The 20,461-nt window shown below is 43.6% G+C and overlaps 16 non-coding genes across 16 annotated transcripts; all 16 read left to right on the forward strand.

Moving 5' to 3' along the window:
- The first annotated feature begins 216 nt into the window (after nucleotides 1–216).
- trnay-gua (transfer RNA tyrosine (anticodon GUA)) lies at nucleotides 217–305 on the forward strand. Its single transcript is given in 2 exon segments — nucleotides 217–253; nucleotides 270–305. It is a non-coding gene; the product is annotated as a tRNA-Tyr (tRNA).
- A 114-nt stretch (nucleotides 306–419) lies between these two features.
- On the forward strand, nucleotides 420–492 carry trnar-acg (transfer RNA arginine (anticodon ACG)). Its single transcript has one exon. It is a non-coding gene; the product is annotated as a tRNA-Arg (tRNA).
- Nucleotides 493–1,598: 1,106 nt separating this feature from the next.
- Nucleotides 1,599–1,687, forward strand: trnay-gua (transfer RNA tyrosine (anticodon GUA)). The gene is given in 2 exon segments: nucleotides 1,599–1,635; nucleotides 1,652–1,687. It is a non-coding gene; the product is annotated as a tRNA-Tyr (tRNA).
- A 501-nt stretch (nucleotides 1,688–2,188) lies between these two features.
- On the forward strand, nucleotides 2,189–2,260 carry trnah-gug (transfer RNA histidin (anticodon GUG)). The gene has a single exon. It is a non-coding gene; the product is annotated as a tRNA-His (tRNA).
- Nucleotides 2,261–2,977: 717 nt separating this feature from the next.
- On the forward strand, nucleotides 2,978–3,066 carry trnay-gua (transfer RNA tyrosine (anticodon GUA)). The gene is given in 2 exon segments: nucleotides 2,978–3,014; nucleotides 3,031–3,066. It is a non-coding gene; the product is annotated as a tRNA-Tyr (tRNA).
- Nucleotides 3,067–3,569: 503 nt separating this feature from the next.
- On the forward strand, nucleotides 3,570–3,641 carry trnah-gug (transfer RNA histidin (anticodon GUG)). The gene has a single exon. It is a non-coding gene; the product is annotated as a tRNA-His (tRNA).
- Nucleotides 3,642–4,358: 717 nt separating this feature from the next.
- On the forward strand, nucleotides 4,359–4,447 carry trnay-gua (transfer RNA tyrosine (anticodon GUA)). The gene is given in 2 exon segments: nucleotides 4,359–4,395; nucleotides 4,412–4,447. It is a non-coding gene; the product is annotated as a tRNA-Tyr (tRNA).
- A 501-nt stretch (nucleotides 4,448–4,948) lies between these two features.
- Nucleotides 4,949–5,020, forward strand: trnah-gug (transfer RNA histidin (anticodon GUG)). Its single transcript has one exon. It is a non-coding gene; the product is annotated as a tRNA-His (tRNA).
- Nucleotides 5,021–5,737: 717 nt separating this feature from the next.
- Nucleotides 5,738–5,826, forward strand: trnay-gua (transfer RNA tyrosine (anticodon GUA)). The gene is given in 2 exon segments: nucleotides 5,738–5,774; nucleotides 5,791–5,826. It is a non-coding gene; the product is annotated as a tRNA-Tyr (tRNA).
- Nucleotides 5,827–5,940: 114 nt separating this feature from the next.
- Nucleotides 5,941–6,013, forward strand: trnar-acg (transfer RNA arginine (anticodon ACG)). The gene has a single exon. It is a non-coding gene; the product is annotated as a tRNA-Arg (tRNA).
- A 317-nt stretch (nucleotides 6,014–6,330) lies between these two features.
- Nucleotides 6,331–6,402, forward strand: trnah-gug (transfer RNA histidin (anticodon GUG)). The gene has a single exon. It is a non-coding gene; the product is annotated as a tRNA-His (tRNA).
- Nucleotides 6,403–7,120: 718 nt separating this feature from the next.
- Nucleotides 7,121–7,209, forward strand: trnay-gua (transfer RNA tyrosine (anticodon GUA)). The gene is given in 2 exon segments: nucleotides 7,121–7,157; nucleotides 7,174–7,209. It is a non-coding gene; the product is annotated as a tRNA-Tyr (tRNA).
- A 501-nt stretch (nucleotides 7,210–7,710) lies between these two features.
- Nucleotides 7,711–7,782, forward strand: trnah-gug (transfer RNA histidin (anticodon GUG)). Its single transcript has one exon. It is a non-coding gene; the product is annotated as a tRNA-His (tRNA).
- A 717-nt stretch (nucleotides 7,783–8,499) lies between these two features.
- On the forward strand, nucleotides 8,500–8,588 carry trnay-gua (transfer RNA tyrosine (anticodon GUA)). The gene is given in 2 exon segments: nucleotides 8,500–8,536; nucleotides 8,553–8,588. It is a non-coding gene; the product is annotated as a tRNA-Tyr (tRNA).
- Nucleotides 8,589–8,702: 114 nt separating this feature from the next.
- trnar-acg (transfer RNA arginine (anticodon ACG)) lies at nucleotides 8,703–8,775 on the forward strand. Its single transcript has one exon. It is a non-coding gene; the product is annotated as a tRNA-Arg (tRNA).
- Nucleotides 8,776–9,092: 317 nt separating this feature from the next.
- trnah-gug (transfer RNA histidin (anticodon GUG)) lies at nucleotides 9,093–9,164 on the forward strand. The gene has a single exon. It is a non-coding gene; the product is annotated as a tRNA-His (tRNA).
- Nucleotides 9,165–20,461: the final 11,297 nt, after the last annotated feature.

A 20,461-nucleotide genomic window follows, 5' to 3' on the forward strand; every position in this document is an offset into this window, starting at 1 on the left:
ATAGAAACTGAGGCTGATTTGATCTGAAACGCATCTGAAACTGATGGTTTCTCATCACTTTTTGTGTTTATTTAACTGATAAACAGGCCCAAGCCCCTGGCTCCCTTCCAGAACTCATTTGGTACAGCAGAGAACGGCAGGTGTCCCATGATACGCATCTTAAGCCTGGTTACATGCATTCATACAGGATTCATGAAAAGGATGTTGGCTTTGCTCCCTTCGATAGCTCAGTTGGTAGAGCGGAGGACTGTAGGTGCCCAACAACAGTTATCCTTAGGTCGCTGGTTCAATTCCGGCTCGAAGGATGTGCAAAGCTTTTGTATACAGAGGCTCTTTTGGCCAACTCCGTAAATCCTTTCAAAGCTTTTGGAACATGCTGTTTTACGAAAGACTGTTCCACTCTCTATCAGATTTGCTAAGGGCTAGTGGCGCAATGGATAACGCGTCTGACTACGGATCAGAAGATTCTAGGTTCAACTCCTGGCTAGCTCGGCACACTGGTTTTAGTCTCTCACTTCTCCCACTGCTTTAGAACAGGATCGCTTTAAACCTTCTACTCCCTGGGTATCCTAGCTCACTTACGCCCCAAAGATACCTCACAGTGTGTCGTCTTGCAACACATGTGGCTGACCCCACACCGTAAGGAAAGCTCGTCTTCCTCTTTATCTCTGCTGTCAATGATTTTGCTACAAACACAAAAAAAAAACCATGCCTGCCAGCCACATGCCGCAGAGCTACATATGCTATCCTTGGGATACGAAGGTGTTTCGGATCACATCAAAGCCACACACGACAAAAACCCACAACCTGCAGTGATCGTATAGTGGTTAGTACTCTGCGTTGTGGTCGCAGCAACCCCGGTTCGAATCCGGGTCACGGCAACCCCCCGACCCAAATTGTTTGCATCGCTGAAAAAAGATCCCACTTTCAACTTACATTTCTTAAACTTTAAAAAAAATAATTTTGTCTACAGGCCTCTGTCCCGTATCAAAGGTCTGAAAGAATCAAACAGCACAAATGCAGAAGGTCTGCCCATTTAAAGAGCATAAAAGGGGTCAAAGTATCAAACAGGCCCCAATGAGAAATAGTGCCTTTTTAATGAGTCGCCAAGGCCGCATATGTTCTGTGTTTTTTAGCTCTTCTAAAGGGAGGGTTTTCACACACCGCCACACCCAAAGTATAAACATCCTAACAACAGAAGATGAAAATCGTGTGCCAAATGAATGGATGGATAGACCTGACAAAAAAAGAACCAAAACAAAAAGGCTGGACTTTTGCGCTGGACAATGTGAGGGTATATTGAGGATCAACATCTGTGTTGGACGATGTGGAGACTTTCCCAGATAGATGCCAGATATGTTTTTGTAACGACTAAATACATGATAGAAACTGAGGCTGATTTGATCTGAAACGCATCTGAAACTGATGGTTTCTCATCACTTTTTGTGTTTATTAAACTGATAAACAGGCCCAAGCCCCTGGCTCCCTTCCAGAACTCATTTGGTACAGCAGATAACGGCAGGTGTCCCATGATACGCATCTTAAGCCTGGTTACATGCATTCATACAGGATTCATGAAAAGGATGTTGGCTTTGCTCCCTTCGATAGCTCAGTTGGTAGAGCGGAGGACTGTAGGTGCCCAACAACAGTTATCCTTAGGTCGCTGGTTCAATTCCGGCTCGAAGGATGTGCAAAGCTTTTGTATACAGAGGCTCTTTTGGCCAACTCCGTCAATCAGTTCAAAGCTTTTGGAATATGCTGTTTACGAAAGACTGTTCCACTCTCTATCCAAATTGCTAAGGGCTAGTGGGGCAATGGATAACGCGTCTGACTACGGATCAGAAGATTCTAGGTTCAACTCCTGGCTAGCTCGGCACGCTGGTTTTAGTCTCTCACTTCTCCCACTGCTATAGAACAGGATCGCTTTAAACCTTCTACTCCCTGGGTATCCCAGCTCACTTACGCCCCAAAGATACCTCACAGTGTGTCGTCTTGCAACACATGTGGCTAACCCCACACTTTAAGGAAAGCTCGTCTTCCTCTTTATCTCTGCTGTCAATGATTTTGCTCCAAACACAAAAAAAAACATGCCTGCCAGCCACATGCCGCAGAGCTACATATGCTATCCTTGGGATACGAAGGTGTTTCGGATCACATCAAAGCCACACACGACAAAAACCCACAACCGGCCGTGATCGTATAGTGGTTAGTACTCTGCGTTGTGGTCGCAGCAACCCCGGTTCGAATCCGGGTCACGGCAACCCCCCGACCCAAATTGTTTGCATCGCTGAAAAAAGATCCCACTTTCAACTTACATTTCTTAAACTTTAAAAAAAATAATTTTGTCTACAGGCCTCTGTCCCGTATCAAAGGTCTGAAAGAATCAAACAGCACAAATGCAGAAGGTCTGCCCATTTAAAGAGCATAAAAGGGGTCAAAGTATCAAACAGGCCCCAATGAGAAATAGTGCCTTTTTAATGAGTCGCCAAGGCCGCATATGTTCTGTGTTTTTTAGCTCTTCTAAAGGGAGGGTTTTCACACACCGCCACACCCAAAGTATAAACATCCTAACAACAGAAGATGAAAATTGTGTGCCAAATGAATGGATGGATAGACCTGACAAAAAAAGAACCAAAACAAAAAGGCTGGACTTTTGCGCTGGACAATGTGAGGGTATATTGAGGATCAACATCTGTGTTGGATGATGTGGAGACTTTCCCAGATAGATGCCAGATATGTTTTTGTAACGACTAAATGCATGATAGAAACTGAGGCTGATTTGATCTGAAACGCATCTGAAACTGATGGTTTCTCATCACTTTTTGTGTTTATTAAACTGATAAACAGGCCAAAGCCCCTGGCTCCCTTCCATAACTCATTTGGTACAGCAGAGAACTGCAGGTGTCCCATGATACGCATCTTAAGCCTGGTTACATGCATTCATACAGGATTCATGAAAAGGATGTTGGCTTTGCTCCCTTCGATAGCTCAGTTGGTAGAGCGGAGGACTGTAGGTGCCCAACAACAGTTATCCTTAGGTCGCTGGTTCAATTCCGGCTCGAAGGATGTGCAAAGCTTTTGTATACAGAGGCTCTTTTGGCCAACTCCGTCAATCAGTTCAAAGCTTTTGGAATATGCTGTTTACGAAAGACTGTTCCACTCTCTATCCAAATTGCTAAGGGCTAGTGGCGCAATGGATAACGCGTCTGACTACGGATCAGAAGATTCTAGGTTCAACTCCTGGCTCGCTCGGCACACTGGTTTTAGTCTCTCACTTCTCCCACTGCTTTAGAACAGGATCGCTTTAAACCTTCTACTCCCTGGGTATCCTAGCTCACTTACGCCCCAAAGATACCTCACAGTGTGTCGTCTTGCAACACATGTGGCTGACCCCACACCGTAAGGAAAGCTCGTCTTCCTCTTTATCTCTGCTGTCAATGATTTTGCTACAAACACAAAAAAAAAACCATGCCTGCCAGCCACATGCAGCAGAGCTACATATGCTATCCTTGGGATACGAAGGTGTTTCGGATCACATCAAAGCCACACACGACAAAAACCCACAACCTGCCGTGATCGTATAGTGGTTAGTACTCTGCGTTGTGGTCGCAGCAACCCCGGTTCGAATCCGGGTCACGGCAACCCCCCGACCCAAATTGTTTGCATCGCTGAAAAAAGATCCCACTTTCAACTTACATTTCTTAAACTTTAAAAAAAATAATTTTGTCTACAGGCCTCTGTCCCGTATCAAAGGTCTGAAAGAATCAAACAGCACAAATGCAGAAGGTCTGCCCATTTAAAGAGCATAAAAGGGGTCAAAGTATCAAACAGGCCCCAATGAGAAATAGTGCCTTTTTAATGAGTCGCCAAGGCCGCATATGTTCTGTGTTTTTTAGCTCTTCTAAAGGGAGGGTTTTCACACACCGCCACACCCAAAGTATAAACATCCTAACAACAGAAGATGAAAATCGTGTGCCAAATGAATGGATGGATAGACCTGACAAAAAAAGAACCAAAACAAAAAGGCTGGACTTTTGCGCTGGACAATGTGAGGGTATATTGAGGATCAACATCTGTGTTGGACGATGTGGAGACTTTCCCAGATAGATGCCAGATATGTTTTTGTAACGACTAAATACATGATAGAAACTGAGGCTGATTTGATCTGAAACGCATCTGAAACTGATGGTTTCTCATCACTTTTTGTGTTTATTAAACTGATAAACAGGCCCAAGCCCCTGGCTCCCTTCCAGAACTCATTTGGTACAGCAGAGAACGGCAGGTGTCCCATGATACGCATCTTAAGCCTGGTTACATGCATTCATACAGGATTCATGAAAAGGATGTTGGCTTTGCTCCCTTCGATAGCTCAGTTGGTAGAGCGGAGGACTGTAGGTGCCCAACAACAGTTATCCTTAGGTCGCTGGTTCAATTCCGGCTCGAAGGATGTGCAAAGCTTTTGTATACAGAGGCTCTTTTGGCCAACTCCGTCAATCAGTTCAAAGCTTTTGGAATATGCTGTTTACGAAAGACTGTTCCACTCTCTATCCAAATTGCTAAGGGCTAGTGGGGCAATGGATAACGCGTCTGACTACGGATCAGATGATTCTAGGTTCAACTCCTGGCTAGCTCGGCACGCTGGTTTTAGTCTCTCACTTCTCCCACTGCTATAGAACAGGATCGCTTTAAACCTTCTACTCCCTGGGTATCCCAGCTCACTTACGCCCCAAAGATACCTCACAGTGTGTCGTCTTGCAACACATGTGGCTGACCCCACACTTTAAGGAAAGCTCGTCTTCCTCTTTATCTCTGCTGTCAATGATTTTGCTCCAAACACAAAAAAAAACATGCCTGCCAGCCACATGCCGCAGAGCTACATATGCTATCCTTGGGATACGAAGGTGTTTCGGATCACATCAAAGCCACACACGACAAAAACCCACAACCGGCCGTGATCGTATAGTGGTTAGTACTCTGCGTTGTGGTCGCAGCAACCCCGGTTCGAATCCGGGTCACGGCAACCCCCCGACCCAAATTGTTTGCATCGCTGAAAAAAGATCCCACTTTCAACTTACATTTCTTAAACTTTAAAAAAAATAATTTTGTCTACAGGCCTCTGTCCCGTATCAAAGGTCTGAAAGAATCAAACAGCACAAATGCAGAAGGTCTGCCCATTTAAAGAGCATAAAAGGGGTCAAAGTATCAAACAGGCCCCAATGAGAAATAGTGCCTTTTTAATGAGTCGCCAAGGCCGCATATGTTCTGTGTTTTTTAGCTCTTCTAAAGGGAGGGTTTTCACACACCGCCACACCCAAAGTATAAACATCCTAACAACAGAAGATGAAAATCGTGTGCCAAATGAATGGATGGATAGACCTGACAAAAAAAGAACCAAAACAAAAAGGCTGGACTTTTGCGCTGGACAATGTGAGGGTATATTGAGGATCAACATCTGTGTTGGATGATGTGGAGACTTTCCCAGATAGATGGCAGATATGTTTTTGTAACGACTAAATGCATGATAGAAACTGAGGCTGATTTGATCTGAAACGCATCTGAAACTGATGGTTTCTCATCACTTTTTGTGTTTATTAAACTGATAAACAGGCCCAAGCCCCTGGCTCCCTTCCAGAACTCATTTGGTACAGCAGAGAACGGCAGGTGTCCCATGATACGCATCTTAAGCCTGGTTACATGCATTCATACAGGATTCATGAAAAGGATGTTGGCTTTGCTCCCTTCGATAGCTCAGTTGGTAGAGCGGAGGACTGTAGGTGCCCAACAACAGTTATCCTTAGGTCGCTGGTTCAATTCCGGCTCGAAGGATGTGCCAAGCTTTTGTATACAGAGGCTCTTTTGGCCAACTCCGTAAATCCTTTCAAAGCTTTTGGAACATGCTGTTTTACGAAAGACTGTTCCACTCTCTATCAGATTTGCTAAGGGCTAGTGGCGCAATGGATAACGCGTCTGACTACGGATCAGAAGATTCTAGGTTCAACTCCTGGCTAGCTCGGCACACTGGTTTTAGTCTCTCACTTCTCCCACTGCTTTAGAACAGGATCGCTTTAAACCTTCTACTCCCTGGGTATCCTAGCTCACTTACGCCCCAAAGATACCTCACAGTGTGTCGTCTTGCAACACATGTGGCTGACCCCACACCGTAAGGAAAGCTCGTCTTCCTCTTTATCTCTGCTGTCAATGATTTTGCTACAAACACAAAAAAAAAACCATGCCTGCCAGCCACATGCCGCAGAGCTACATATGCTATCCTTGGGATACGAAGGTGTTTCGGATCACATCAAAGCCACACACGACAAAAACCCACAACCTGCCGTGATCGTATAGTGGTTAGTACTCTGCGTTGTGGTCGCAGCAACCCCGGTTCGAATCCGGGTCACGGCAACCCCCCGACCCAAATTGTTTGCATCGCTGAAAAAAGATCCCACTTTCAACTTACATTTCTAAAAACTTTAAAAAAAATAATTTTGTCTACAGGCCTCTGTCCCGTATCAAAGGTCTGAAAGAATCAAACAGCACAAATGCAGAAGGTCTGCCCATTTAAAGAGCATAAAAGGGGTCAAAGTATCAAACAGGCCCCAATGAGAAATAGTGCCTTTTTAATGAGTCGCCAAGGCCGCATATGTTCTGTGTTTTTTAGCTCTTCTAAAGGGAGGGTTTTCACACACCGCCACACCCAAAGTATAAACATCCTAACAACAGAAGATGAAAATCGTGTGCCAAATGAATGGATGGATAGACCTGACAAAAAAAGAACCAAAACAAAAAGGCTGGACTTTTGCGCTGGACAATGTGAGGGTATATTGAGGATCAACATCTGTGTTGGACGATGTGGAGACTTTCCCAGATAGATGCCAGATATGTTTTTGTAACGACTAAATACATGATAGAAACTGAGGCTGATTTGATCTGAAACGCATCTGAAACTGATGGTTTCTCATCACTTTTTGTGTTTATTAAACTGATAAACAGGCCCAAGCCCCTGGCTCCCTTCCAGAACTCATTTGGTACAGCAGATAACGGCAGGTGTCCCATGATACGCATCTTAAGCCTGGTTACATGCATTCATACAGGATTCATGAAAAGGATGTTGGCTTTGCTCCCTTCGATAGCTCAGTTGGTAGAGCGGAGGACTGTAGGTGCCCAACAACAGTTATCCTTAGGTCGCTGGTTCAATTCCGGCTCGAAGGATGTGCAAAGCTTTTGTATACAGAGGCTCTTTTGGCCAACTCCGTCAATCAGTTCAAAGCTTTTGGAATATGCTGTTTACGAAAGACTGTTCCACTCTCTATCTAAATTGCTAAGGGCTAGTGGCGCAATGGATAAAGCGTCTGACTACGGATCAGAAGATTCTAGGTTCAACTCCTGGCTAGCTCGGCACGCTGGTTTTAGTCTCTCACTTCTCCCACTGCTATAGAACAGGATCGCTTTAAACCTTCTACTCCCTGGGTATCCCAGCTCACTTACGCCCCAAAGATACCTCACAGTGTGTCGTCTTGCAACACATGTGGCTGACCCCACACTTTAAGGAAAGCTCGTCTTCCTCTTTATCTCTGCTGTCAATGATTTTGCTCCAAACACAAAAAAAAACATGCCTGCCAGCCACATGCCGCAGAGCTACATATGCTATCCTTGGGATACGAAGGTGTTTCGGATCACATCAAAGCCACACACGACAAAAACCCACAACCGGCCGTGATCGTATAGTGGTTAGTACTCTGCGTTGTGGTCGCAGCAACCCCGGTTCGAATCCGGGTCACGGCAACCCCCCGACCCAAATTGTTTGCATCGCTGAAAAAAGATCCCACTTTCAACTTACATTTCTTAAACTTTAAAAAAAATAATTTTGTCTACAGGCCTCTGTCCCGTATCAAAGGTCTGAAAGAATCAAACAGCACAAATGCAGAAGGTCTGCCCATTTAAAGAGCATAAAAGGGGTCAAAGTATCAAACAGGCCCCAATGAGAAATAGTGCCTTTTTAATGAGTCGCCAAGGCCGCATATGTTCTGTGTTTTTTAGCTCTTCTAAAGGGAGGGTTTTCACACACCGCCACACCCAAAGTATAAACATCCTAACAACAGAAGATGAAAATCATGTGCCAAAAGAATGGATGGATAGACCTGACAAAAAAAGAACCAAAACAAAAAGGCTGGACTTTTGCGCTGGACAATGTGAGGGTATATTGAGGATCAACATCTGTGTTGGATGATGTGGAGACTTTCCCAGATAGATGGCAGATATGTTTTTGTAACGACTAAATGCATGATAGAAACTGAGGCTGATTTGATCTGAAACGCATCTGAAACTGATGGTTTCTCATCACTTTTTGTGTTTATTAAACTGATAAACAGGCCCAAGCCCCTGGCTCCCTTCCAGAACTCATTTGGTACAGCAGAGAACGGCAGGTGTCCCATGATACGCATCTTAAGCCTGGTTACATGCATTCATACAGGATTCATGAAAAGGATGTTGGCTTTGCTCCCTTCGATAGCTCAGTTGGTAGAGCGGAGGACTGTAGGTGCCCAACAACAGTTATCCTTAGGTCGCTGGTTCAATTCCGGCTCGAAGGATGTGCCAAGCTTTTGTATACAGAGGCTCTTTTGGCCAACTCCGTAAATCCTTTCAAAGCTTTTGGAACATGCTGTTTTACGAAAGACTGTTCCACTCTCTATCAGATTTGCTAAGGGCTAGTGGCGCAATGGATAACGCGTCTGACTACGGATCAGAAGATTCTAGGTTCAACTCCTGGCTAGCTCGGCACACTGGTTTTAGTCTCTCACTTCTCCCACTGCTTTAGAACAGGATCGCTTTAAACCTTCTACTCCCTGGGTATCCTAGCTCACTTACGCCCCAAAGATACCTCACAGTGTGTCGTCTTGCAACACATGTGGCTGACCCCACACCGTAAGGAAAGCTCGTCTTCCTCTTTATCTCTGCTGTCAATGATTTTGCTACAAACACAAAAAAAAAACCATGCCTGCCAGCCACATGCCGCAGAGCTACATATGCTATCCTTGGGATACGAAGGTGTTTCGGATCACATCAAAGCCACACACGACAAAAACCCACAACCTGCCGTGATCGTATAGTGGTTAGTACTCTGCGTTGTGGTCGCAGCAACCCCGGTTCGAATCCGGGTCACGGCAACCCCCCGACCCAAATTGTTTGCATCGCTGAAAAAAGATCCCACTTTCAACTTAGATTTCTTAAACTTTAAAAAAAATAATTTTGTCTACAGGCCTCTGTCCCGTATCAAAGGTCTGAAAGAATCAAACAGCACAAATGCAGAAGGTCTGCCCATTTAAAGAGCATAAAAGGGGTCAAAGTATGAAACGGGCCCCAATGAGAAATAGTGCCTTTTTAATGAGTCGCCAAGGCCGCATATGTTCTGTGTTTTTTAGCTCTACTAAAGGGAGGGTTTTCACACACCGCCACACCCAAAGTATAAACATCCTAACAACAGAAGATGAAAATCATGTGCCAAATGAATGGATGGATAGACCTGACAAAAAAAGAACCAAAACAAAAAGGCTGGACTTTTGCGCTGGACAATGTGAGGGTATATTGAGCATCAACATCTGTGTTGGACGATGTGGAGACTTTGCCAGATAGATACCAGATATGTTTTTGTAACGACTAAATGCATTATAGAAACTGAGGCTGATTTGATCTGAAACGCATCTGAAACTGATGGTTTCTCATTACTTTTTGTTTTTGTTTGACTGATAAACAGGCCCAAGCCCAAGGCAGCTGTTCCCTGCTGATCCCGCTCCCGTACCTGTTGTCCACAACCCCAGTCCTGCATGTCCCACAGTGGTCCAAACACCTTCACACCTTTCTGCTCCTTCACCTGTCATCCCCAACCCCAGTCCTTCCTCTGGCCCATTTGTTTTTGTGTGTCCAACTCCAGTTCCTGCTGTCCGTCAGATTGCTCCTGCTGGACCCATTCCCTTTCCACCACTTGCTCGTAAGCCCTATGTCCGCACTGTGGACAAAAACAAGTGTAGTCTGTGCCACCAGCCCCGCAACAAAGATACTGGCCACAGCCAGTATTACGGCCACATTTACTGCCCACAGACAGCTGTTGTGCCACTTGACCAGTGGATGGAGGAGATGAAGAGGAAGAGGGCAGAAAAAAAAAATGTACTCATTCTTTTCATTGACTGTTATTGTGTGTGTGTGCGTGTGTGCATGCGTGTCTGTGAGTGTGTGTATGTTTGTCAGTGTTTTTGTAAATATAAATAAAAATAACTTTATTTCTACAGCAGTATCCTTTGTTTTTTCCTAGCACACCTATGGAAAACCTTTGTAAACTCACACAAATTTACAAGAAAGGGAAATAATGGTATTGCTGATAGATCCACACGCTGTGAGAACTGAATCTCAGAAACATTTCTTTGATATGTGGCACTCGTGTTTCCCTGTTCCAACAGATATCCTTTGAATGGTGTTACACTGCCCCCCCTCCCCCCCCATTTCTGTCTTTTCAAACCCCAGCTGGTCGAGGCGGATGGCCACCCTTCCTGAGTCTGGTTCTGCCAGAGGTTTCTGCCTGTTAAAAGGGAGTCGTTTCTCTCCACAGTCGCCTCAGGCACCTTCAGGACGGTAGATTGGAACGAAAACAAAGTTTCAGTCCAATCTGTTGGTTTCCTTAGCTAGGAAATTATTTTTGAATTGGCTCCATATGAACGAATATGATTATTTTATGAATAATTATGATTACAATTAATTGAATTCCAATTGGCTTGAATTGGACTTTATTATCTAAGTGCCTTGAGATGACATTTGTTGTATTTGGAGCTATATAAATAAAAATTAATTGAATTGAATTGAAGAGTCAGAGGAGGATGAATAGAGAGAGTCGCTGTGCCCTGGTCCATGGCTTGGGCAACACTGAATTTTTGTGCCATGCCTTCCAACCTTCCTTCTCTGAGGTGAATCAGAAGAATGAGAAATGTGCTCAGCTTTTTATGTATTCTCATGCTGGTGCTGTCGTTGACAAACGAGGGTGCTTTCATCATGTTACCTCAAAGACACCTAAATTATTTTATTATGTTACATCAAATACACCCAAACTATTTCTCAGTCTAACGACCTCATAACATGACTGGCGTCACACAGGTGTCCGTGTGTGTGTGCGTGTTTGTCTGTGTGTGTGTGTGTGTGTGTGTGTGTGTGTGTGTGTGTGTGCACGCGTGTGTAAGTGTTTGTGAATTTATGAGCGCACGATATTATAAGTGAATGTGTTTACGTGCACGCGCATGTGCTACAAATACTGAACCATTGATATTTAGCAGCTCCTCAACAGACAAAAGAGGAAATACAGAATGTTCCACGTGTTTCTAAATCTCAGCTCTGATATTAATCTGAGATTTAAACATCTCAGAGTGCACAAAAGGCAATATGCTTGACTTTAGTAAGAATACACCCTCTGCTATGTTACAAACACATGCATGATTGTAGATCCTCTGGATGAGAAAGCTGCAGACATATTCCTGCCGAGGAGTAAAATTATTTTAGAGTTATTTCCAGGACTCAGCAGGTTAACTTAATACTTAAACCCGATCTCAGTTTTTCCCCCTTTAAAACCTACTAGCAGGTCCCACTAGTGAAGTGGACAAGTGATGTGTTGGACCCGTGATGATTTGGTTTCGTTTCCTTGCCATGGAAAAGTGAGACCAGCTGTTGTGATGGAGGCTAATAATGCACGGCAGTGACAGCGGGCACTGCTGTAGCCTCAGATGATTGTGTTTGGAATTAACACAAAAGACGTACTCAGGGACAAGAAGGACATGAGAGGACCGAGACCAAGACGCAACCTATTCCGGGGGCTCCCGTCCACAACACAAGCCTGACTTGCGAGTGCGGAGCAGACGCTTCCAGCCACAGCCTCATACTGTACGCATGGAAAGAGCCTGACTGCTGTCCTGGCAGCCGAGACTCAACGCCCATCTGCCATCAGCCTCTCAACCTGCTCCCTGAGGGAGGGGAGCCACAACCTCCCAACACAAACCTGTTGATATCTCTGGGTCCTATTTATAAACTTTCGCCTCTGACGTTTAATGATGTGTTATGACGTATAAATCACGTGTCATGCACGTGTTTTACATTGACGTGCATTGACGTGTGTCGTTGAGGCATTATCATCACATATGTTGTGAGCTCTTTGTGACGTATTAGAACCGAGGTTACCATGGAGACCTTCAGACCAAATCTCTGTCACACCCTTCACACTCCCAAGCGAGAGAGGAGGGGCCCACAGTGACACCCATCCCGAGTGCTTCACTGCGCAGCAAATGTGTCAGTGTTATTTTTTTTAGTGTTGGTGTAAATTAACAGGGGTTACTATTCATTTTACTCAGAATTGATCAAAATGAACTTCCCCTGCAGTTCTTTCCTGATAGTGAAAGAACTCCGTCGTTCTGAGAATCACTCTGGATTTACACTCAGAGTCAGCACTCAGACTGCAGTCACACTTGTCTTCCAAGTCTCTTCTTTCTACGGTAAGTTAAGTTTCGGTCGATAAAACGTTCTCTTTTTTAATGATTTTAGCGATTTTTTTTGTTTGTTTTATGTGGTTGACTTTGGCCTCTAGCTACCTAGCGAAGTTGTCTAGCTAGCTAACGTTAGCTTAGCTCGCTAGCCCTGGCCAACACTGCGCTGGACCAAGGTTTAGCTAACATTAGTTCCTCAAATTATTAAAAGTATCTTGAAAGGAAAGGCTTTTTGAAACAGCATTTCACCTTCCTTCATCACGTCAGTGTCATGTGCGTTCCCCCTCTCTCGGCCCCTGCTTCCTGTCTGTCTGAACTTTCCTATCCATTAAAGGCACAAAAGACCTCGAAAAATTTCTTTAAAAAAAATAAAACGTGTTAATGCGGTGGGGACGCGTCCCCGGCACTTTGTCTGATGAGCAGATTTGTCCCCACCACTTTAAAAAAGTAGAGAAAGTGCAAACGCCGCTTTTGGTGCAGAACCTAAAAGCTATAATTTTATATCATGGCATTCTCCTAACCAAAGACTATTTGATCCGCTCTGCTTTCACTCTCCTTGTATGAATGCGCTTGCGATCAGCCCCCATTGCTGAATAGCAACTATGTTGAATCCGCTCCGCTCCCACACACACACTGCGCTTGCGGTCTGCAGTCTGTTACAGTGTAATGAAAGACGTCGCTGGTGTTGCAGGTGAAGATTCGTCAGTGTTTATGATGCATATCAGGCGAGAGACAATGAATGAAAACTTATTTCACAGAGGGGTTGCTGCTCGTTCACTCTTGCCCGTCGTTTCATAGCCTGGCAATGTTTGAAAACTTTGTCAGGGCAAGGGCTGTTTGTAGCCAGGCTACGTCTCCTGATGCGCTCTTGCTTGGTCGAGGTTTGTCTGAGATTTGTTGGTGTGTCAAGGGCTGTGCAATAACCGGAATCGTGTCTTGTACTAAAATGCGGATTTTGAAATACGAATAGGGCCTACAGTTAAGTTTGTCCCAACCCAGGATGTTTCACTGCGGTCACGCCATCTGCGCTTCGGAGAGGCACGGCGCGCTAGCTACACTTGAAAATCGAGTGCCCGTTTACATCGCGTCGTACGGTAAAGCGTGTGCGCGGTTTTATGGTGCATTCAAGTGCACCCCGTAAACTCAGAAATCTATATCGAAGTTGACAGTTCAGTGTAGGCATTAGGATGGAAAATAAATTATAGTTTGAGTTGTGTAACGGCATCATATACAGTTCTGTTAAATCATTTTTAAATATGTTGAGTTTTAAATATGTTAAATCTGATTGCTACATCAGATTTATCAATATTACGTTTCTTTGGGAATCTGAGAAGACATTTTATTAAAATTCTCAACAAAATCTTCCATGCAAGTGGCCACTATGATAGGGTGTATTTTTTAAACTGCTCACTGTGAGGTGTTGTGGTGATAATTTAAGTTTGGTTCTGTCTCTTCCCTGTTTGGCTGTAGTGCACTGATGAGAGGTGCAGACAAGGTAGAGAGGAGCAGTTTATTTGGGCTGGTGCAGGTAGGGCTGGATGTCCAATAAGGAATATGGTCACACACACACATACAAGGACATCAAGCAAGTAAAAGGCAAAAATTGTGAAATGAAACCACATTATGCAAAAGAAAAGAAGAAGAGTGATATAAAGAGATGGGAGGATGTCACCGATGATTTCAGCATCAGATTATTAAACAATGATGCAGTGAAATAACTTGAAAATCACCACAGAGGTAGCTGGGGACATGTAGAACAAGAATCTGGAGGAGTTTGCAGAAAAAAATTTGAATTTTTGTTTTTATGAATATTTTAATCTGGCCATATACATCGTGCATTGGGCTCAAACGCTTTACCGTACGACGCAATGTAGACGCGCACTCGATTTTCAAGTGTAGATCGCGCGACCGTGCCTCTCTGAAGCGCAGATGGCGTGACCGCAGTGATGTTTCCGACGGCCTAAACAAGACCGCGCAGATGGCTTTTAACTTTTAATATGGGGACAATATCGCGTCAATACGCATCATCTAATGCAATGCCTATTATTTATCATGAAACCTCAATTCGGAAGTAATGGGCCTAGCTTGTACCCAGCACTTTTCAAACCTTACTCAGGTTTATGGTAATTGTCCCCAGCACTTCTGAAATCAAACTGACGCCCATGGCCATGTCTATACTGGCTTATTTGAAACAAAATAAGGTTAAACCAGAGCCGCGTTACACTGGCTGTCATTCAGCTGACCGGGGATGATTCTCAAATCAATTCAGCCTGATTGGCGTGCGTGCCTGAAACATTTGGACATATTTGCGGACTAATGCGCATATTCCTTTTTTTTTTTAAAAATTCATCCATCCATTCATCACACAAAAATAAATGGATGTTGTGTACATTGATAGATCCATCCCTGAATTCATTACTTGTGTACATCTATCTATCAAGCTGCGCATATACAATCAGTACATCGTACATTCAGACAGTATAAATTCAAATGACTTGAGTAAAAACATTCTCTCTCTCTCTCTCTCTCTCTCTCTCTCTCTCTCTCTCTCTCTCTCTCTCTCTCTCTCTCTCTCTCTCTCTCTCTCTCTCTCTCTCTCTCTCTCTCTCTCTCTCTCTCTCTCTCTCTCTCTCTCTCTCTCTCTCTCTCTCTCAGGTGGGGTCAAGTATGGAGACCTTCCTTAAAGAAACTGGTCCCAAACAGCCCTTTCTTCTCGGTGTTGAAGAAAGAAGCAACAGTATCCAGGATTTCTACATCATCCTGGACCAGAAGGCCATTCCCTGCAGGATGCAGACCCCAGTTGCTGCCTTTGATGAGCTCTTCAAGGCGCATTATGCTTTTGCCGTGTCGTATGATGATCCGCTGTCCAGCTTCTTCATCTTCATCCAAACCACCGTGTATGGCATCGACGTCGGCAAAGTGACAGAGAGTCCTCGGCTAAAAGAAATCAGAGCGAAGCTTCTTCACTGTGAAGTTTGAAGACCGGTACATTTTGAGCAGAAATGCACACGTTACATTTGCAAGGTGCACCACACCAGTTGTTCAATGTTATTTAGACATTTGAAGTTTGAGCATGGATTGTATCCGGGAAGGTCTCTGCGCTTGAACTGTGGAGAGCCTGGTTGTTCATTTGTTTTTTGTACATATTCTGCTTACCAACGTCACCTATCTCGAGCACATAAAGACTGTTGATCCAGATCCCGTCAGCAGTTTGGAATTTGAGCCTGTAGCTGGACCTTCCACACCAGTGAATGTGGATCCTCCTGTGACGGTCACTACACAGGTTCAAGTTGAAAAGAAGAATATACTGGACATGTGCAGCTCTGTTATTGCTCAGGTTCAGCCTCAGGTGTTCCAGAGAGTCCTGTGCAGTGTTTAGTTGGCTCACTGGAGGAACTGGTTAATGACATCCATGCTCACACAAAGGAAGCTGTTGTTATTTTGTATTCTGATGCATCTAGAGAAACTTTGGATAGAGTTGAGAGAACCCTAAAAGGATGAGACATTTAGAAAAGAAATGGAATATAGTAGAACCTGTAGAGCATGTTCTGGGTGTCCGTTTTGATGTAAGAAGAGATAGAATAACAGGCACGTATAGGCAAGTTCCGGTCAATGATAAGTTCATGTATGTACCTATTCAAGGGTCTCTCTCATCTATGTTTAGAATAGAATAGAAAAATACTTTATTCATCCCCCAATGGGGGAAATTCAAATTTGTCAAGTAGCTCAAAAAAAGTATTAATATTTACAATGATTGTATATTAACAACAATAATAATAATACAATAATAAACAATTCTTATAAAAAGTACTACTACGAACTAATAATAATACAGTGGAAACCGCTTATAGTGGTCACGGATATAGTAATCAACCGCTTATATAGATCAAAAGGCTTGGGACAGAATCATTTCTATACAAATGCTGTTTAAATAATTTGTTTATAGTAATCAAGAAATCCGCTTATAATGTTCATTTTTGGCCATTTTATGAACGTAAACGTGCAAAAATCATTTTAAAACTACGTGTAGCTATTTTATTTTTTACTCCCTTGATTCCTTTCTGGACGTCTGCTTCTGCCTCGCTAGCTAACGTAACGAGTTGACAGCGGGCAGCAAGCGCGCGAATCATGGCTGGAAAAAGGAAGTCATTTTCTCTGAATGAAAAACGTAGTCTCCTCGAGGCGTATGACAAATTACCAAAAACGAGCCAACGAGATGCTGCGGCGAAGCTTGGCATTCCTCAGGTGCTTTTCCCGGGCGCCGTCGTTTTCTTTCTCCGTCGTTAGCATTCATGACGGTCTCTCGTTGCTTAATTAGACTACACAAGGTAGCCTGAGGAATGCCAAGCTTCGCCGCAGCATCTCGGCTTGCTGCCCGGTGTCAACTCGTTACGTTAGCTAGCGAGGCAGAAGCAGACGTCCAGAAAGGAATCAAGGGAGTAAAAAATAAAATAGCAAAACAAATACCATATAACCAAACACACACACACACACAGAGGGAGAGAGACTAGAAGCTCTACAGTTATGACTTACTGTACTGTACATAAATGGATGCTAAAAAAGTTTCATTTTTGCCTATGAAATATTTACAGTGTTTCTAATGATGTTTTGCCTTTAGTTGTGCCCTGCTGGGGGGTGGGGGTGGGGGTGGGGGGCACGCACATAACCTTTGAAAAAATGTTTATTGTTATGTATCTGCTACAGCTTACATGTACATGTAAATGAACTGTTCAGTTTTCCAAGAATCTTTGAAATGTACCTACATGGTTGTAGTAATAAATTTGTATTTTTATATTTATAAAAAATGTTGTCAGTGTTATTTTTGGTGCATTATACAATAGGATGACTTTTCATGGTGTTTGAGATGACACTGAAGCAAAAATAATTATGATCGAAGACATTTTCTGCTTGAAATGTTGCTTGTCACAAAAAGCCGATTTTCTCAGCTTTTTGTCAGAAATCAGCATTTTTAGTGATGCCCACCCATGTTCTGGAGACAATTACTAAAGAATGGAAATAGGTAGAAAAAAAACGTTTTTTTCTGATGATAAAGGAAAGTCTGAAGTTTCTTTTGGTATGTTTGTTTTTGACATGGACATAGAACTCAATTTTCTATGGGTCTTGAAAAAACCCTCAAATGCTGAAAAAATCCTGGCACTGGGATGTTCTGAATTTGAAAATGGCTGGCACTCAATGAGTTAATAAAGACAACAACTGTTGCCTGGGCGTAGTCAACTCAAAAAACAAGTCTTCATCTGAACATGGCAATACAATTATAAGAACAACTATAGCCTATAAGAACAGCCTATATGTCCAATTTAACAACAGTGAGCCGCTTAACATGGCAAAAGTCCTCCGTTGTTTTAACACCACAAGAGGAACAGTCTATTTGGCATCATGCAGAAAAAGAATAGCATCCACCGTTTCAGGGGCAAGTCCAGTCCTCCTTTCTTCTATCACTCTTCCAGCTGCGCTAAAAGCGCGCTCACTACTGCTACTGCTGGCCGGGACACTGAAGACAACTCGGGCCAGTTACAGCTCTGTGGTCTCGTGTTGCTTCCACCAGCTCAGTAGATCCCTTCCATCAGCTTCCATGGTGGGGTTGAGGCTGAGGTAGACCTGGATTTCATCAGTATCCTGGTTCTCACCTCTGACATTTTCCCACGCGTCCTCAAACTCTGCCAGTGCTCTCCTCTTTGGTGCGGGACCAGCAGCTGCCACTCGCACTGCGCCGACCCTGCGTAAATCACAACACAATTAGGCTATTTATAAGGCCAAGGCCTATAGCTACATTAATAGGCTACAGGGAAAGTAGTTTGTTGGTTACGCCGGAGCGTAAAGTAAAAAGACAAATAGGCCAAATGTAATGGGCAATAATAGGCTAATAAAACAAAAATACCTGATTGTGTAGACTGCTCCTGCCGACGCGCATCCTCTCCCTCCCTGAAGCGGTTTATCTGGATTCTCACCTGTTGCTGGATGTCGGTCCTCTCAGCGAGAGAAAACATTCGTAGTTGGTTGAACTTTGGCCATAAAAAGATGGCAATTTTATGAAGTGGCTGGATTTCGATTTTTTTCATTAACCAGTCAAGGTGTCGTTGGCGGATGACAGACTGGGAAGGAGTATCAATCACGTCTGGTTGGCAGTGGCTTTTCAGCTTGTTGGCCCAGAGAACGACAAGGTGCAGTGTTGGGTATTTGTCCCCTTCTAGCTCCTTTTGCGCGTCGCTAAATGGGCGCAGAAATTCCACCAGGAAGGCTAGAACATCTGGGGAGACATCACGCAATCGTGCGCTCTCACCACGGCTCTGAAGAAGCTCCTGCAGCTCTGCATAGACTGACTGAATTGACTCCAGTGTGAGGAAGACTGTGCTATACCTGGTCTCTGCCATTTGTTCAACAGTTCTTGGCAGCTGACTGACCAGGCCTGACTGTTTTAGGTAGCGGACTAAAGCCTTGGCCGCCAACAGGGTCTCTGCTACTTCTGGGACTACTTCAGCCAGCTCATCTGTGTTTAAGGCATGTCGGAGGACTGTGTTATACAGGTGATCTTGACAAGCCAGGTGCCTGTATGGACGGAGAGCGGCCAACACGTTTGCGCCCTGGTCCGTTACCCAGACAACATTGTTCATAACTGATGCATCAAAGCCGAGGACTGTGACTAACTGCTGTTGAAGCTCTTTTCGGATATTATCTCCTGTTTTAGCATGGTTTGGGAAGCATGTTGTGGTGAGTAGCTTGCTCCTGAGTTCAAATGTCGGTGTTACATAGTGACATGTGATAGCCATGTAGCTCATCTTACGGAAATCATCCGTCCACATAGCTGTAGTCATGCCAATATTTATGAGTGACATCACCTCCTTTATCTCCTCAACTGTCCGTCCTCTCCTTTCACTCACCATAATTTTGCACCTTCGGGAGATTGTAGTGGGGTCGGGGAGAACTTCACTGGCTGAAATACGGCCATATGTTGCACCGACATTTATAAAGTCTCTGAAACCTACTCCCGCAATAGTTTCAAATGGCCGAATGTCCATGCAACAGAAGTTCACACATTTTCTTGTGACTTCTGACTTCACCCTTTCTGGTGGTGGTTTTGCATGTGTTAAAAGTAACACATCATGTGTTGTTTTCTAACACATCTGTGTGTCCAGTTAAGGACAACACATTTTGTGTTGATTTGAACACAACACATATTGTGTGTTAAATATTTTAACACAAAAGATGTGTTAAAGCCAACACAAAATGTGTTGTCCCTAAAAAGACACACAAATGTGTTAGAAAACTACATATGATGTGTTATTAATACTTTTTTCTAGAATAGAAATCTGGGGTTAAAATGCTCTAAAAATATATATATTAAAAAATGCATAGACTGAAATTGTATTAAGTGACCTTTATTTAACATGTCACTAATAATCAGGGCAGCAAACCAGCAGACCAGCAAATCATCATGCAGGAACATCAGGCGCACCATCATTAATTGCATGAACACCAAGACTGGTAAACAACATAGATGTCACAGGCAAATAATTAAATAATTAAACAATCAATTTGTATCTAGGATTTAAAAATAAACGATTTCTTGAAGAGGAAATGATGTCCAGAGGTCTTGTGTCTGGTAACCCTTTCACATCTTTAATTTCATATTCATTCGTCCTTTGTACAACATATGAACACATGTGGTCATCAAAATATGGAACCGTTAAAACTCTTAAAAAACAGAGCACCTCTTCATTTTCAGAATTCAGAACCATGTGCACAATCTCTCCAAATAGACGCTCTCCCCTTATATCACAGTTTAAAACAAGAACAGAACCAGTTTTGTATGTATGACCAAGACAAAAGACAGAGTGGGCCACGTGTACTATGCTGCAAGTACTGACATCATGGCCAAGTGCATTTAGATTTTCAATGAACAAATCACATTTTTTCAACGATCCAACCAT

The sequence above is a fragment of the Odontesthes bonariensis genome, chromosome 8, assembly GCF_027942865.1.
Source record: "Odontesthes bonariensis isolate fOdoBon6 chromosome 8, fOdoBon6.hap1, whole genome shotgun sequence".
NCBI lineage: Eukaryota > Metazoa > Chordata > Actinopteri > Atheriniformes > Atherinopsidae > Odontesthes > Odontesthes bonariensis.